This window comes from Cetorhinus maximus, chromosome 11 (assembly GCF_964194155.1).
Source record: "Cetorhinus maximus chromosome 11, sCetMax3.hap1.1, whole genome shotgun sequence".
Lineage (NCBI taxonomy): Eukaryota > Metazoa > Chordata > Chondrichthyes > Lamniformes > Cetorhinidae > Cetorhinus > Cetorhinus maximus.
This window is the reverse complement of record NC_135889.1, coordinates 28249122-28267142: the sequence shown is the minus strand read 5'-3', so window position 1 is coordinate 28267142 and position 18021 is coordinate 28249122. Positions and strand designations below refer to the sequence as shown.

Genomic DNA, 18021 nt, shown 5'->3' with positions numbered 1-18021 from the left:
CATGACCTGGCATATCCCCCACTCTACCATTACCAGCAAGACAACCCTGGCTCAATGTAGAGTGCAGGAGGGCATGCCAGGAGCAGCACCATGCATACCTAAAAATGAGGTGTCTACCTGGTGAAGCTAAAAACAGGACTACTTGCAGGCCAAACAGCATAATCAGCAAGTGATAGACAGAGCTAAGTGATTCCCAGCCAATGGATCAGATCTAAGCTCTGCAGTCCTGCCACATCCTGTTGTGAATGGTGGTGGATAATTAAACAACTCAAAGGAGGAGGAGGCTCCACAAGTATCCCCATCCTCAATGATGGGAGAGCCCAACACATCAGTGCAAAAGATAAGGCTGAAGCAATTGAAACAATCTTTTGCCAGATGTGCTGAGGGGATGATCCATCTTGGCCTCCTCCGGGGGTCCAGATCATCACATCTCCAGCATCACAGATGCCAGCCTTCAGCCAATTCGATTAACTCCGCGTGATATCAACAAATGGCTGAAGGCACAGAATACCGCGAAGGCTATGGGCCCTGACAAGATTCCAGCAATAGTACTAAAGACTTGTGCTCTAGAACATGCCGTGCCCTTCGCCAAGCTGTTCCAGGACAGTCACTGGCATCTACCCTGTAATGTGGAAATTTGCCAAGGTCAGTCCTGTACACAAAAAGCAGGACAAATCCAACCTGGCCAATTACTGCCCCATCAGTCTACCCTCCATCATCAGCAAGGTGATGGAAGCCATCAACAGTGCTATCAAGCGGCACTTGCTTAGCAATAACCGGCTCACTGACACTCAGCTTGTGTTCCACCAGGGCCACTCAACGTTATTATAGCCTTGGTTCAAATATGGACAAAAGAGGTGAACTCCAGGGGTGAGGTGAGAGTGACTGTCCTTGAAATCAAGGCAGCATTTGACCGAGCATGGTATCAAGGAGCCCTAGCAAAACTGGAGTCAATGGGAATCAGTGGGAAAACTCTCCGTTGGTTGGAGTCATACCAAGCACAAAGGAAGATGGTTGTGTTTTATTATGACACAGCAGTTGGTAAAGCTGAGCTATTTAAAAATGCCAGAGGAAAACTTTAAACAACTGCCATAACCTATATTTTTAAGTGGTATGTTTGAGATGCAGTTCTAAATTCAGGAATCACACCACCAGTTCTCGAGGGGTTTTTATATCAAAATACATGAGACATTTATTAATTTACACAAGTTAAATATATACACGTGGCTACAAATTATTACTATCATAACTTTTAACAAATTCCCAAACTAATCTCCACTAAGGTAACAACAACCCATAGACTTTAAGCAGACACCAGGCAAAGTATTTTCACCTTACAAATTCAAAATGAGGTTCCTTTCACTTTGGTTCCTTTGCAGACACAGTGGTAGGCTTACAGGCTTTGATCTTACATTGCCTCTGCCCTGCACACACAAAACTGCTATTGGTTATACCTAGCACATCTCATTGAATGTAAATTCTTATTGTATCACCAGCTCCTTTGAATTCTGCCTCTTCTAACAATAAAACCCCTTTCATAGTACCAATTTTATTTGTAATATAAACATTGCTTAGTCTCTGCTAGGTGCTAGATTTCACATCCCTTCTTGAATGCTCTATTCAACAAAATGTAAATGCACTCTACCTCTCTTCCATTTCAAAGCTAGGATACATCAAAATACCCAGACTGGCTGGCTTTAATCCAATTAAGACACACTCACAGAATAAACCTCTATTTTAAAAGAAAAATAATTTCCAATAATAAACATTAATAGCCTCATGACAGGTCAATCATCTCAGTTCCAGGACATCACTGCAGGAGTTCCTCAAGGTAGTGTCCTCGCCTCAACCATGTCAAGGAGTGATGGTTGGATTCTCTCTTGTTGGGGAATGTCATTGCCTGGCACTTGTGTGGCACGAATGTTACTTGCCATGTGTCAGCCCAAGACTGGATAGTGTCCAGGTCTTGCTGCATTTGGACATGGACTGCTTCAGTATCTGAGTCATGATTGGTGCTGAATATTATGCAATCATCAGTGAACATCCCCACTTCTGACATTATGATGGAAGGAAGGTCATTGATGAAGCAGCTGAAGATGGTTGGGCCTAGGACAATACCCTGAGGAATTCATGCAGTGATGTCCTGGAACTGAGATGACTGACCTCCAAAAACCACAACCATCTTCCTTTGTGCTAGGTATGACTCCAACCAGTGGAGAGTTTTCCTCCTGATTCCCATTGACTCTACATTTGCTAGGGTGCCTTGATGCCACACTCGGTCAAATCCTGCCTTGATGTCAAGTGCAGTCACTCTCATCTCAGTTGCTTAGATTTCTTTTAACTTTAAACAGCAGGGCAATTATTTTCAAAGTTGAAGATCTCTTCACATTTAAATCACTATCCAAAACATGAAAGAAATTCTCCCAGCACATTATTCCACAGTTTTAAATGCAAATAGTCGTTTGGCGCTATTGCTGAGAAAAGAGACATTCTAAGCTTTTCGTCTTGCACTCATCAGGACACTCGTAAGAATACCAATATAAGGGGGAAAAGAACAATTTATGTTGTATGTGAAGAGAGTGTTGATTGGCTGGCTAGTAGTGTTGCCATGGAGAATGCACCATTTACGGTGGCTGACAGTTAACTGCCAAGTGTTGTTTGAAAATTAAACCAATCAGCTTGACCCTGATTGGTCAGGTATTGCCCTGAGGAATGAGTCAGCGAATAGTTGTTACTTATTTCGTTTAGCTGATACAGGTACAATGTATGTACATATTCTTTCTATCTGCAAAGGACAGGGCCCTATGTATTAATATATGTAGCTTCCAGTACACACAAATACACCACACTGTGAGCCCGATTGATAATTTTAAATTGGTTGTCAGCGTAATTCCCAGCACACTGGGGATTATTTAGCAAATGTTGTCCAATCATGGAATCACATCTAACGTTGAAAATGTGTTTTGAGTTTTGCAAGCACAGGCTGGTTGGGTACGGTCTGTACTCTGCCCATTATGAACAGTGGCTGGGTCATGCTGCTTGATACAATCTGCCAGTCTTTGGGACGTACGGCCTACATACCTAGCATCACACTGGCACTGAAATTCATATAACACATTACTCATTTGCGTGATTGGCAGGACGTCTTCTTGGCTTGATGGCAGCATCCTGTTAGTGGTGAATACCACTCGTTGCTACTGCATAGTAGCGGCGTGAAACAGCTAGCTTCACCTGTTGCTCAAATGTTTGAGATACCTTGCTCTTTCAGGATAATCTGAGGTAGACAGGGCACTTTCCAGGGCCGAAAGTGACAGCCTTCAGCCCATTCATGAGTTTGTGCGATATACAGTATGAAATGATCTAATCAGAGTAGCTATTATCCTGCAGGATGCCTTTGATGCGCCCTATTTCAGCATCGAGCTTGCATGGTGGGCAAGTGGCTCAGGCTGTATTTACAAGATTGCCGATAAGGCCAATCTTATAGGGCAGAATATTGCCGTCAGCGAGCCCAACATGCCAATGTGTAAAATGACGCACGATGACATTGGGCATGCGTCATTTCAATATTTTGTTCGGCGGGCGTGAGTCAGGGGCGGCTGCACGCCCGCCAAACTGTCAATGGCCTATTAAGGCCATTAAGAAAGCAATTAAAGTTGTTAGCAATGCTGCCCGCCCAACCTTAAGGTTGGTGGGCAGGCGAAGGGCTCAAGCAGACTTCGCATTTTTCAGGAAACCTCATTCACAGGCAGGATGAGGTTTCCTGAAGCTTGTATAAAATAAATAAATAAATTTTCTTGACTTCGCAAATGTGTCCCAGCTCATGTGACACCGTCACATGAAGGGACATGTTTAAATAATTTTTTACTTTATTATTTAAAAACTTTTATTTTCTACTTAATCTCCTTGAGGCAGCTCCGTGCCTCAGGGAGATTGCTGCGCATTTTCGCGATCATGCGCGAAAGAGCGCAGGCCTTAACACTCCCTCCTCCCCCTGCCCGCACAGGTAGCACTGAGCACTACAGGCTGCGTGTTGCACTGGGCGGGCCTTAATTGGTCCACCCACGTAAAATGGCAGCGTGCAGCCGATCGCAGGTGGCGATCGGCTCTGCGTCTGCCCCCACCTGCTCCCGGCCAGCCCACCCGACATAGGCAAGATTCTACCCATAGTGTGTGGAATTGTTAGAATCTCAACGCGTACATTGACCAGTGAAGGTAGGCTTGCTGTAGACCATGGTAGCGAATCCCCTAGCAGATTTCTCAACTAGTATGTCAAGGAAATTCATTTGACTGCTCCATTTCATAGGCGATTCTGAGTGCACGATGCAGCCCATTAAGACATGTAAGGAAATTGTTACATGCAGCTGCAGATTTAAATATAGCAAACGTATCATCCACATATCGGAAATATGCAAGGGGTAGCAAGCTAGGTGTCATTCCATCGAAGACATGTTTCTCATGGAACCCAACAAAGATGTTTGCGAGACAAAAACAAAAATTGCTGGAAAAACTCAGCAGGTCTGAATGAAGAAGAGTCATATGGACTTGAAACATGAACTCCGTCTTTCTCTCCACAGATGCTATCAGAACCGCTGAGTTTTTCCGGCAATTTTTGTTTTTGTTTCAGATTTCCAGCATCCGCAGTATTTTGATTTTATAAAGATGTTTTCGAAAGTTGGGCCTAGAGGGGCTCCCATGGCAACACCATTTATTTGGGCATACATAGTGTCATTAAAATTTAACTGCATAATTTGCCGTGTTCATAAATTCAGTGATTACTGATTCACGCAATGGTGGCGGGTCTATGCCGCGACATAGTGCTGCAGCGCAAATATCTATGGCTTCCTTAAGTGGAACATTGATGAATAGACTAACAATGTCAAACGAGTACAAGCACACAGCATTGATATTGATATACAAGCCCTGTATGGCCTTTGCAAATGTGGAGGGGTCGTTCACCATTTATGTGGAAAACTTGGTCAAAACTGGTTGTAACAATTCGCCCAACCGTTTGGCCATTCATGTTGTGCAAAATCAGACATAGCTAAGATGCAGTGTAGAGGAACATCACTTTAGTGCGCCTTGGGCAGCCCATACGTACGCAGATGTAGCGATTCGTGAGGGTGAACCCTGGCGGGTTCATGCAGTATGTCAAGCGGTATGTTTTCGCTCTTACACAAGTCCAGCAAGCACTTTTTTTGGCTTACTTTAGAACAAGGCCGTCCAGTCAAGTTGAACTGCAGGTGCAATGGATACGAATTTGGACCTGTCATTAAGAATGGCATGCCTTTTGTCGATATAGTCACGCTTGTTAAGGATAACTATTCCTGTCCCTTTGTCAGGTTTACTAATGTATACGTCTGGGTTGATCTTAAGGCCTTGCAATGCTGTAAGACATTTGCGTTGCATGTGAAAGTCTGACAGCAATATCTGTGCGCTAGATCAGCTAGGCACACTTTCAAGGATTCAGCGTCTTCTGTGGATGCTGGTTTGTGGCGGGAAAGTTGGGAGTAGAGGAGTACAAGCTCAGCAAGTACTTCTTCCCGTTTTATTTGGGATGATGGCACACCAAAATTGAAACCATGCACAAGAACAAGCTCCTCACTTTCTGAAAGTACATGGCCCTGGAGGTTTGTTACATTCAAACAATTTCAAACAATGCTTGGCAGTTAACTGTCAGTCACCATGTGGCAATGCCACTTGCCAACCAAGCAGTACTCTTTTCACGTACAGTATAAATTGTTGTTTTCCCCCTTATATTGGTATTGTTGCTAGTGTCCAGATAGATGCAAAACAAAAAGATTAGACATGACTCTTTTTTCAGCAATACTGAAGTTTTAAATGCATTATATCGCTTTCTCCAATGAGAAAAGTACTCTAACTCATCCCAACACCTAAACAATGCTGATCAATGTAATGGTCTAATTGCTTTTTCAGGACAAAGCCCTATGATGAATCAGTACAGTTAAAACACATTTATATTACTACACAACATCTAAAAGTGACACTTGAAGTTGTGAAAACATTTAACACTTACCTGTCAGAACATTCCTGACTCCTCAGCAAGCTTCCCCCAGTGGTCATGAACTCTCCGGGCAGGATTTTTACCTTGTTGGGCGGGGTGGTGGGCGGGCCCGGGAGCGGTTGCGAAGCCGACCACCGCTCGCGACCATGCCCTGACATAATGGCTAGCCAGCATGAAATGCACACTGCAATGCTGAGCGCTGCCGGGGTGGGGGAGGGAGAAGGGCGAGTGTGGAAGTTTGCGCATGTGTGCGGGTGCGCGCAATGAAAGTTTCCTGAGGCACAGAGCTGCCTCAAGGAACTGAAGGTTTTTAAAATCAAAAATAAAGAATTTACAAGTGTTAAAAACATGTTCCCTCATGTGGCTTTGAGTAGGGACATGTTATAAATGATATTTCAAAATGTTAATTTCATTTTTAATTCCTGTTGGAAACCTCATCCAGCCCGTGGATGAGGTTTCATAAAAAATCCAAAGGCCACTTGGCCTTTTCGCCTGTCCGCCAACCATGAGGCTGGACAGGCAGCGAAACATTGCATTCAATTAATACTTTAATGGCCTTAACAGACCTGTTAATTGTCAGCGGATGTGCTGCCGACTCCCACACATGCCTGCCAACCAAAATACCACGCGAGTGCGCGTGAGGTATTTTATGATTGAGCGGGTCGGGCGTGCACCTGCCCACTCAGCGAAAAATTCAGCCCTCCAATGAGGTGGGCTTTTGTTTATAGCTTACAAAATTCACACGAGTGGGGTGGAGTGGGTGGTGGGGGGTTTAAATTTGTTATATGACTCACAATAGCAACCTTGACCTCAGAAGAGGTACATGCAGTGGCATGAACCAAAGTCTTCCCGACCCACAAAATGGTCACACAGAAAAGTCCGGGGTTATAAAATGGGAGGAAATCCATTTTTGCAGTGAAAAACATCAAGGTTTCAGCTTTCTCAATCCCATTCCCTCCTCCATCAGGACATGGGAATCTGGCCCTTCATGTCTAATGATTTTTGTGCAGCTTGAGAAATATAACTCATTTTATACTAAATGCAGCTCAAACATTATGACCTGCTTATAATGTTTAACCCTTTGTAAATTGAGAACCCATATTTTGTCTAAGAAACTCATCAATTCTTAATGGCACATGACTAATGGATTCGCCTCTTGCCCAATTCAAAGAGCTATAGCTAATGGACTTAATGCTTGTAATCCAAAACTCTGCATATGAAACTATTTGAGCAGACTCGTCAGTTAATTTGTCAACATCCAAAATCTCCTTCACAAGTATGCATACTGCCTGATACTGAAAGAAAAATAATCTGTCTGTGTTGGGAGTCAGCATTCCATCCGAATCCAATGTCAATTTCTCCAAAAGCTATTAGTTTTTCCATCAGACCACACAAAGCTAAGAACTACACCCTCCAAAGGTGCAACTAGGATAAATGTGGGACTTTGCACAGTGATACAGATGGAGGTATCTACAGTCAGAAGCATTTCCATTGTCCTGCTAAGTGTTGAATTACTTGTGAAAAAGCCCTGTATTAGTCAAGAGGGAATCATGTAGTCACAGATCTGATACCGATTGTTGCATCTGCTTTTTGCAGAAATGTATGAGAAATTAATTTAAAAAATCATAGAAATTTATAGCTTAGGAGGCCATTCTGCCCATTCTGTCTGCACAGCTGACAAGTAGCCTAATCCCACTTACCAGCTTTTGGTCCATAACCTTGTAGGTTATGGCCCTTCAAGTGCATATCCATGTAGTTTTTGAATGTTATGTGGGTCTCTGGCTCTACCACCACTGCAGGTGTGAGTTCCAGACATCCACCACCCTCTGAGTGAAAATATTTCCCTCAAATTCCCTCTAAACTTCATACCTCTGACCCTAAATCTAAGGCGTCCTGCTCATTGATGACTCAACCAAGGGGAATAGGGCCTTCTTGTCCTTTCTATTCTGGCCACTCATAAGTTTTTACACTTCAATTAGATCTCCATTCAGCCTCCCTTGTTCCAAAGGAAACAACCCCAGCCTATCCAATATTTTCTCATATAAATTCTCCATTCCTGGCAACATCCTTGTAAATCCCCTCTGTATCTTCTCCAAGGTTTCCTATATTGAAAATACCAGAACTGCATGCAGTGCTCCAGCTGTGGCCTAACTAGCGTTTTGTACAGTTCCAGCATAACTTCTTATATTCTATGCCTTAGCTAATAAAGGCCCAGTATCCCATATGTCTTCTTGATCATTCTTATTGCCCATATGTGGTTGACACATAAAAGATCTTTAGAAACAGATCATAAAGGTTCTTGCATCACTTCCTCATGAAACAGAAGGGTTAAAAACAGTGATGCCATTGCCAGCAGTATTGGGTAAAACTCCAAGAAGTATGACTAATGGGAAACAAAGCAGCAGGTTAGCGTGTAGGGGGGTGGATTCAACTTCATGGAAAATTATGAAAAAACTGAAAAGAAAGGAGAGCCCAGGAGAGGCTATTAAAGTCTCCAGAACACAAAATAGGACAGAGTGTTTGGAAAGGACTAAGAATCTAACTTCAAGCACATCAGATAAAGGGACGACAATGAGAAAGGGGACGGGAAATACAGGACTGAATGTATCTGAATGCATGCAGTAAACGAAATAAGGTAAATGAGCTTGTGGCGCAGATTGAAATTGGCAGGTATGATGTGGTAGGCATCACGGAGACATGGCTGCAAGAGGATCAGGACTGGGAGCTAAATATCCAAGGATATACATCCTATCGAAAAGATAGGCAGGTTGGCAGAGAGGGTGGGGTTGCTTTGTTAGTAAGAAATGAAATTAAATCGATAGCAAGTAGTGACATAGGGTCAGATGATGTAGAACCTGTGTGGGTAAAGTTGAGGAACCGCAAAGGTAAAAAAACCATAATGGGAGTTATGTACAGGTCTCGGAACAGTAGTCAGGATGTGGGGCACAAGATACACTAGGAGATAGAAAAGGCGTGTAAGAAAGGCAAGGTTACAGTGATCATGGGGGATTTCAATATGTAGGTAGACTGGGAAAATTAGGTTGGTAGTGGATCCCAAGAAAAGGAATTTGTGGAATGTCTACGAGATGGCTTTTTGGAGCAGCTTGTGGTGGAGCCCACTAGGGAACAGGCAATTCTAGATTTAGTGATGTGTAATGAGGCAGATTTGATAAGGGAGCTTAAGGTGAAGGAACCCTTAGGAGGAAGTGACCATAATATGATAGGATTTACCCTGCAATTTGAGAGGAAAAGGCAGGAATCAGATGTAACGGTATTACAGTTGAATAAAGGCAACTACAGAGGCATGAGGGATGAGCTGGCTAAAATTGACTGGGAGATGAGCCTAGCAGGAAAGACAGTGGAACAGCAATGGCAGGAGTTTCTGGGAGTAATTTGGGTGACACAGCAAAAATTCATCCCTAGGAAGAAGAAGCATACTAAAGAGAGGACGAGGCAATCATGGCTGACAAGAGAAGTCAGGGACAGCATAAAAGCTAAAGAGAAAGGATAACTAGCCAGTAATATAAAAGAAGATTGCAAGAGTTTTTTTAGATATATAAAGGGTAAGAGAGAGGAAAAAGTGGACATTGGGCCACTGGAAAATGACGCTGGAGAAGTAGTAGTGGGGAACAAAGAAATGGCGGAGGAACTGAATAGATACTTTGTGTCAGTCTTCACAGTGGAAGACACGAGTAACATCCCCAAAGTTCAAGAGAGTCGGGGGACAGGGGTGAGTATGATGGCCATTACCAAGGAGAAGGTGCTAGGAAAACTGAAAGGTCTGAAGGTGGATAAATCACCTGCACCAGATGGATTACACCCGAGAGTTCTGAAGGAGATAGCTGAAGAGATAGTGGAGGCGTTAGTGGTGATCTTACAGGAATCACTCGAATCAGGGAGGGTCCCAGAGGACTGGAAAATCACTAATGTAACCCCCCTGTTTAAGAAGGGAGTGAGGCAAAAGTCGGGAAATTACAGGCCGATTAGCCTGACCTCGGTCGTTGGTAAGATTTTAGAGTCCATTATTAAGGATGAGATTTCAGAATACTTGGAAGTGCATGGTAAAATAGGGCAAAGTCAGCATAGTTTCATCAAGGGGAGGTCATGCCTGGCAAATCTGCTAGAATTCTTTGAGGAGGTAACGAGTAGGTTAGACAAAGGAAAGCCAGTGGATGTTATCTACTTGGACTTCCAGAAGGTCTTTGACAAGGTGCCGCACAGGAGGCTGCTCTGAAAGATAAGAGCCCATAGTGTTAGAGGCAAGGTACTAGCATGGATAGAAGATTGGCTGTCTGGCAGGAGGCAGAGAGTGGGGATAAGGGGGTCCTTCTCAGGTTGGCGGCCGGTGACTAGTGGAGGTCCACAGGGGTCAGTGTTGGGACCACAACTTTTCACTTTATACATTAATGATCTAGATGAAGGAACTGAGGGCATCCTGGCTAAGTTTGCAGATGATACAAAGATAGGTGGAGGGACAAGTAGTATTGAGGAGGCGGGGAGGCTGCAGAAGGATTTGGACAGGTTAGGAGAATGGGCAAAGAAGTGGCAGATGGAATACAATGTGGGGAAGTGTGAGGTCATGCACTTTGGTAGGAAGAATAGAGGCATAGAATATTTTCTAAATGGGGAGAGAATTCAGAAATCTGGAGTGCAAAGGGACTTGGGAGTCCTAGTTCAGGATTCTCTTAAGGTTAACTTGCAGGTTGAGTCGGTAGTTAGGAAGGCAAATGCAATGTTGGCATTTATTTCGAGAGGACTAGAATATAAAAGCAGGGATGTGCTGCTGAGGCTTTATAAAGCTCTGGTCAGACCACATTTAGAATATTGTGAGCAATTTTGGACCCCGTATCTCAGGAAGGATGTTCTGGCCCTGGAGAGGGTCCAGAGGAGGTTCACGAGAACGATCCCAGGAATGAAGGGCTTAACATATGAGGAACGTTTAAGGACCCTGGGTCTATACTCGATGGAGTTTAGAAGGATGAGGGGGAATCTGATTGAAACTTACAGAATACTGAAAGGCCTGGATAGAGTGGACGTGGGGAAGATGTTTCCATTAGTAGGAGAGACTAGGACCCGAGGGCACAGCCTCAGAGTAAAGGGAATAGAGATGAGGAGAAACTTCTTTAGCCTGAGAGTGGTGAATCTATGGAATTCATTGTCACAGAAGGCTGTGGAGGCCAGGTCATTGAGTGTATTTAAGACCGAGATAGATAGGTTCTTGATTGGTAAGGGGATCAAAGGTTACGGGGAGAAGGCGGGAGAATGGGGTTGAGAAACTTATCAGCCATGATTGAATGGTGGAGCAGACTCGATGGGCCGAATGGCCTAATTTCTGCTCCTATGTCTTATGGTCTTATGGTCAGTAATAAGAACCAGGTCTTTTGCTGTCTGCTGGGGTTTTGTACTATTGCATTCAAAATTTTTCTTTTTAACTCTTGTCCCTGGTTGTACTGCACTTGAATGAGTATAACAGGCCTGTTCTTTTAATTAAAGCCAGAAAAATGGCTTATTCCTTGAAGGGGGTCCGGCAAGCAGATGCAGGCTTGATTTTACATTGCCAAGTTCAAAGCCAGAAGTAATAACCAATCCAGAACATGAACTAAAATAACCCATGAGTTTAACACGCACATACATGGAGAAAAGACAAGGAAAAAAGACTGGAATTTCATTAAAAACTTTTAGGAACAGGAAAAGCCTTTTTCATAGGTTAACCCCACCTACCACCTCATAACATATACCTCAACCTTTTCTCCCTCCGGAAATACATTTAACTGCCTCAAACACCTTTGGAAAATTTTTCAAAGGAATGTCAAATCTAATTGCTGGGGCCGAAAGTGGGAGCCAACCCTGCTTCAGCAGGCAGTGAGATCCTGCAGCGGCATCTTGCCAGCAGTGGCCAATTAACAGGCTGCTTCCAAGGCCGCCATCCAATTGAGGATGGCAGCCTGCCCTCCACAGCTCCAGCAGTTTAGTGGCCTCGACAGTGCCACCACCACCAGAGGCCAGTGCTTAGGCTACATCATCAATGCTGAGGTGCTCGTGAAGATGTGGGCTTTTTTGAGGAAGCTGGGGACAGGCAGGATGGCCTGAATGATCGGGACCAGGGTGCGTTAGGGGGGAGGGGTGGGGGGAGGGTTGTGTCATGTTAGGGACTGAGGTGGCAATTGCTGACTGGGGCCCCTTTGAGAGCCACGGACTACCCATCAAAGAGGTCCCCTCCGCTGGAAGCCTGCAGGGAGGCTGCCAGGGTTCACCTGGCACCCACCACACTGCAGCAGGCTTTTCCAACAGAGGAAAAGTGCCGACTGGAATGGGAAGTGGCCCTTAATTGGCCCCTTAAATGGCTGAATTGGCAGCCCACTGCAAAGTTTCCTGCCTCTGGCAAAATATTATGGTGGCGGGTTGACATCACATGCCTCTCCCGACGCCTACCCCTGCCATATTGCCAGCCCTCTTGCCTCCCAACCTGTATCCAAAGGGCTGGAAAAATTCAGCCCATTAATACTATCTAATTTTTCTAATCATTCCTGGTAACCTTTTGGACAAGACTCGATGGTCCGAATGGCCCCCTTCTGCACTGTAAAGATACTGTGATACTGTGCATATTATTCATGTGAAAGTTTCTGACTTTCATATTTATTTGTAATTCTTATCATTTCTTATACAGAATTTTAGCAGAGGAATTCAGCTATCTTATTAAAAAACTGACGTTTTTCTATTTAGCAAGTTAGCCTCAAAATATTTATGTTGCTGTACAACATTGTTATTTACAAGATCTATACATCAATCTTATAGCTAGTTTTAGCTGCATTTGTACCACAAGATTGTTGCACTGATGCTAAAGTTGTCTCGTCACCTGGATCCAGAACAAAGTAGATTGGGATTCTAAATCTTAACCACTTATTGCGCAAGTCACTTTTGGTTCTTTTGCCAATTGCCTTAAATCAGTGCCCTCTGGTTCTCAATCCTTTTGGAACAGTCTCTTTGGGAACAGTTTCTATCTACTCTGTATAGACCCTTCATAATTTTGAACACTGTCATGAAGCTATTAATGTATATAACTTTATTGTAATTTTTATTTTAAGTAGAGGGTTAGTCTGTGCATGTGTCTTAATTGGATTAAAGCCAGTTAGTCTGAGTGCTTTGATGTATAGTAGTTTTGAGAGGTAGTGTGTATTTGCATTTTGTTGAATAGAGCATTCAATAAGGGGAGTGAAATCTGGCACTAAGCTAGCACAGACCAAGCAATGCTTATTTTACTAATAAAATTGGTGCTATGAAAGGGGTTTTTTTGTTCGAAGAGGTGGAGTTCAAAGGGGCTGGTGATACAATGAGAATTTACATTCAATGAGATGTGCTACGTATAACCGATAGAAGTTTTGTGTGTGCAGAGATGAGGCATGTAACATCAAAGCCTGTAAGACTGTCACTGTGTCTGCAAAGGAACCAAAGTGAAAGGAACCTCATTTTGAATTTGTAAGGTGAAAATGCTTTGTCTGGTGTCAGCTTAAAGTCTATGAGTTGTTGCCTTAGTGGAGACTGGTTTGGGAATTTGTTAGAAGTTATGATAGTAGTAATTTGTAGCCATGTGTATATACTTAACTTGTGTAAATTAATAAATGTCTCATGTATTTTGATATAAAAACCTCTCGAGAACTGGTGGTGTGATTCCTGAATTTAGAACTGCATCTCAAACATACCACTTAAAAATATAGGTTATGGCAGTTGTGTAAAGTTTCCCTCTGGGATTTTTAAATAACTCAGCTTTACCAACTGCTGTGTCATAACAAACAGCAACCATCTTCCTTTGTGCTAGGTATGACTCCAACCAGCGGAGAGTTTTCTCCCTGATTCCCATTGACTCCAGTTTTGCTAGGGTGCCTTGATGCCACGCTTGGTAAAATGTTGCCTTGATGTCAAGGGTGGTCACTCTCATCTCACCTCTGGAGCTCTAGGTTATGGCAATTGTTTAAAGTTTCCCTCTGGGATTTTTAAATAACTCAGTTGGTAAAACTGCTGTGTCATAACAACACCTCTATTAAATCCTCTCAACCTTCTTTGCCCAAGATTCTCTAATATATCCTTGCAACTGAAGTCCGTGGAACTATTCCACCCAATCTCTTCTGTACCCTCTCTAAGGCTTTCATATTCTCCTAAAGTGTCCAACATTGGATACAACACTCCAGTTCTGGCCAAGCTAATGCTTTAGAGAGGCTTATCGTAATTCCCTTGCTTTTGAATGCTTTACCTCTATTTATAAGACCTAGGATCCCTTTTATTTAAAATGACTTTCTCAACCTGTTCTGTCACCTTCAATGATTTGTGCACATATACTGTCAGGCCTCTCTGCTCCTGCACCTACTTTAGAATTGTATACTTTAGCTTATATGCCTCTCCTCGTTCTTCCTACTGAAATGTATCACTTCAAACTTCTGTGTTAAGTTCCTATTGTTACATGTCTGCCCATTCCACCAGCCTGTCTATGTCCCCTTGAACTCTCTCACTATCCACACAGCACACAATACCCCCAAGTTTTGAAATTGTGTCTCATACACCCAAGTCCAAGTCATTCACATATATCACGAGAAGCAGTGGTCCTAGTAGAACTGTATAAAATGCTGGTTAGGCTACAGCTGGGATTTTGTGTACAGTTCTGGTCACCACATTATCGGAAGGACATAATTGCTCTGGAAAGAGTGCAGAGGAGATTTACAAGAATCTTGCCAGGGCTTGAAAATTGCAGCTATAAGAAGAGATTGGATAGGCTAGGGTTGTTTTCCTTAAAACAGAGGAGGCTAAGGGGTGAACTAATTGAGGTGTACAAAATTATGAGGGGCCTAGATAGGGTAGACAGGAAATACTTGTTTCCTCTAGCTGAGGGGTCAGTTACCAGGGGGCATAGATTTAAGGTGATTGGTGGAAGGATTAGAGGGGACATGAGGAAAACGTTTTCACCCAGAGGGTGGTGGACATCTGGCATTCACTGCCTAAGTTGATGGTTGAAACTGAAACACTCAACTCATTTAAACGGTACCTAGATCTGCATCTGAAGTGCTGTAACCTGCAAGGCTATGGACCAGGAGCTGGAAACTGGGGTTAAAATGAGTGGCTAGTTTCTTTTTTCTCCTTTTTGGCCGGTGCAGACATGATGGGCTGAATGGCTTCTTTCTATGGTTCTATAGCACTGACCCCTGGAGAACACCACTGTAAAACAACTGCTCACTACTACCCTCTGTTTTCTAATTACTAATTTTGTATTTGCAAGAAGGTATAAAGTATCAAATAGACAGAAGATGACATTGAGATAAAATGCACAAAGCAGGTACCAAGGGAAAAGTTTTTCTTTATTATTTGTTGCAAAATTATAACTTTGAATATAATACTGCATTCATGAGTTTGCTATTGTTTAAAAAAGATTGCCTAAGATAAATGTGAATTGTTGCTTTTTACTTAGTGCATATCAAAATTTGTACTATATCATTCTGAATCTGCACTAGTTATAAAGGACAGGAATGGTGATTTAAGTATTTATTCTTTTGTTTTCCCACAGATCAGCCTCAATGAATAACATAACAGACTGTCATGCCTGTGGATTTTTATGTTGCACCATTCAAGCTCCTCTCTGTACATTAAACTATAGAACGATAAGGAAGAATAACAGTCGTGAATAACTCACTTCACAATCAGAACAACATGAAAACCAACTATCTTTGGAAGCCACTATTTTGACAATAATTTTCTGAGTACCCTTGTGCTTTCAACTATCAGTGTAAAATTGTATCTATATGTCTGGCTTATTTTATAAAATTATAGTCAATAGAATTATCTTGGAAAAATATGGACATAATGTAAGGAACTAGGCAGCACTATTCACCCAGCTTAATTGCATTACTCCCCACAGCAAAACATTTTAGAGATTGTGGTCGAAAAAGTCCATGGCATGATTGGATGTTAAGTTACCTCGATCATGAATGATTTTCTGTTACACTCCTTTTCCTTTTGAGTTATGTATGTATGCCAAAGCGCATCAGCTACTCCTTAGTATATTTGGTATTTTCAAATCCAATTTTCTCAGCTGCCTGCCTGCTCAATAAATGATCAGAATTTCTTTTGCCACCCATTATCTCTTTCTAGCCATTGGGCTCCATCAAATTCGAAACTAGCTCTTCCAAACCTATCTGGGTTTAAATCCTCTATATGCCATCAGGGAATTCTAAAGTAACAAATAAAATTTGATTTCAAAACAAAATAGTTCAATTACTTATTAATGGTGTCATATCATTTACATATTCTAACTAACCAACTTTTGTACTCTTGGGTTTTTAATGGGGGAGGGAATATGAATATGGGAGTGTGAGAGTCTAATGTGTGATTATATCCAATGGTCTGTTGCCCTCCAGAAACATGCCAATGTTAAAAGTGGTGGTTTTTTATCAGACAAAACAAGGTTAGTAAACTGTCAGCAGGAAGATGCATACATGCATAAAACAGCTTTCATTTATGTAACACAAAAGCAAAATGCTGCAGAGGCTGGAAATCTGAAATAAAAACAGATGATGGTGGAAATTCTCAGCATGTCAGGTAGCATAAGTAGAAAAATGAACATTTCATCAAAAATTATGATGAAGGGTCATTGGCATGAAACATTGGTCAGGATTTTCCACACGTGGTGGGAATCATCACAGGCGGGATAGAAAATTTGGGCGGACTGGAAAATCCCAGCCATTAACTGTTTCTCTCCACAGGTGCTGCCTAACCTGCTGAATACTTCCAGCATTTTATGCATTTATCTAACACTTTTAATATAGCAACACATTTGAAGGTGCTCCACAGGAATGCTGCCAGACAAAATTTGACTGTTGACCAAAAGCTTTGTTGAAGAGGTTGATTTTAAGGGGCATCTTAATTGAGGAGAGAGAGAAAGCGAGGCAGAGAGGTTTAGAGAAGGAATTCCCAGGGCCCTGGCAGCTGTAGACATGGCCACCAGTGGTGGAACAATTAAAATGGGTGGCGCACAAGGGGGCAGAATTGAAAGAGCACAGGTGTCTTGGACAATAGTGGGGTTGAAGGTGTTTACAGAGAGGAATGAGGCCCTGCAGATGTCTCAGAGAGTAGTTGGGCTGGAAGAGGTTACAGAGAGGGGTGAGGCCCCGTAGGGATTCGAAAACATGGATGGCGGAATCTTAAATTCAAATCGTTGCTAGACCGAGAGTCAATGTAGGTCAGTGAACATGGCGACGATATTCTAACTAAATCTAACTAATATAGTTCTATTTTCTGAGGAGTTACTATTGTGCTGGACAGGGGAGTATCTATGAATGTTGCCTACTACGTAGTATTAACAACACAAAAAGAGGCCATTTGGTCAGTGTTTATGTTCCACACGAACTTCCTCCCACCCTTCGTCTAACTGCATCAACACATTTTTCTATTCCTTCCTCCCACATGTTTAGTTAACATCCCCTTAAATGTATCTATGTTAATCACATCTACTACTCTTTATGGAATCCAGTTCTATATTCTAAACACTCTGGATAAAGAAGTTCCTCCTGAATTCCCTATTGCATTTATTAATGGCTATCTTGTACATCTACCTCATCAAGATGTAGGGAAGATGTTTCCACTTGTGAGAGAGACCAAAACTGGGGCATTTGCAATGGTTCCCCACAAAATGATTGTTAGACTAAATAAGAGCACATAAAATTGGATGTAAGACTTGCAATGTGGATGAATAAATGGTTGGGAAGTAGGAGAAAAAGTAAAGAGAAAGAAAATGTTTTCTACTTGGTATATGATATGTGGTGTTTTGCACTGAGGCGTCAGTGCTTTAACACATACTTGGATGAGGGAAAAGGGAGTTGGATATCATGGCACCAAACTAGGAGACCCAATGGGCTGGGTGTTGACAGATAGGAGGAGGTGGGTTGGGAAATGAGCATGCTGGTGATTTTGAGCAGGAGTGTAGCATGCCAGTTGCCTGACATCTTGCTACCTCCTTG

The 18021-nt window shown here is 42.7% G+C and overlaps 1 protein-coding gene across 9 annotated transcripts in view; it reads left to right on the top strand.

Annotated features, from left to right (window-relative positions):
- The window catches only part of LOC144686458 (collagen alpha-3(VI) chain-like), a 243199-nt gene extending 226928 nt beyond the window's left edge, over positions 1-16271 (top strand). For all 9 annotated transcript variants that reach the window (XM_078551700.1, XM_078551703.1, XM_078551702.1 and 6 more), the window contains one exon: positions 15573-16271. The gene's annotated coding sequence lies outside the window, so the exon portion shown is untranslated. The remainder of the gene's footprint in view (positions 1-15572) is intronic.
- Positions 16272-18021: the final 1750 nt, after the last annotated feature.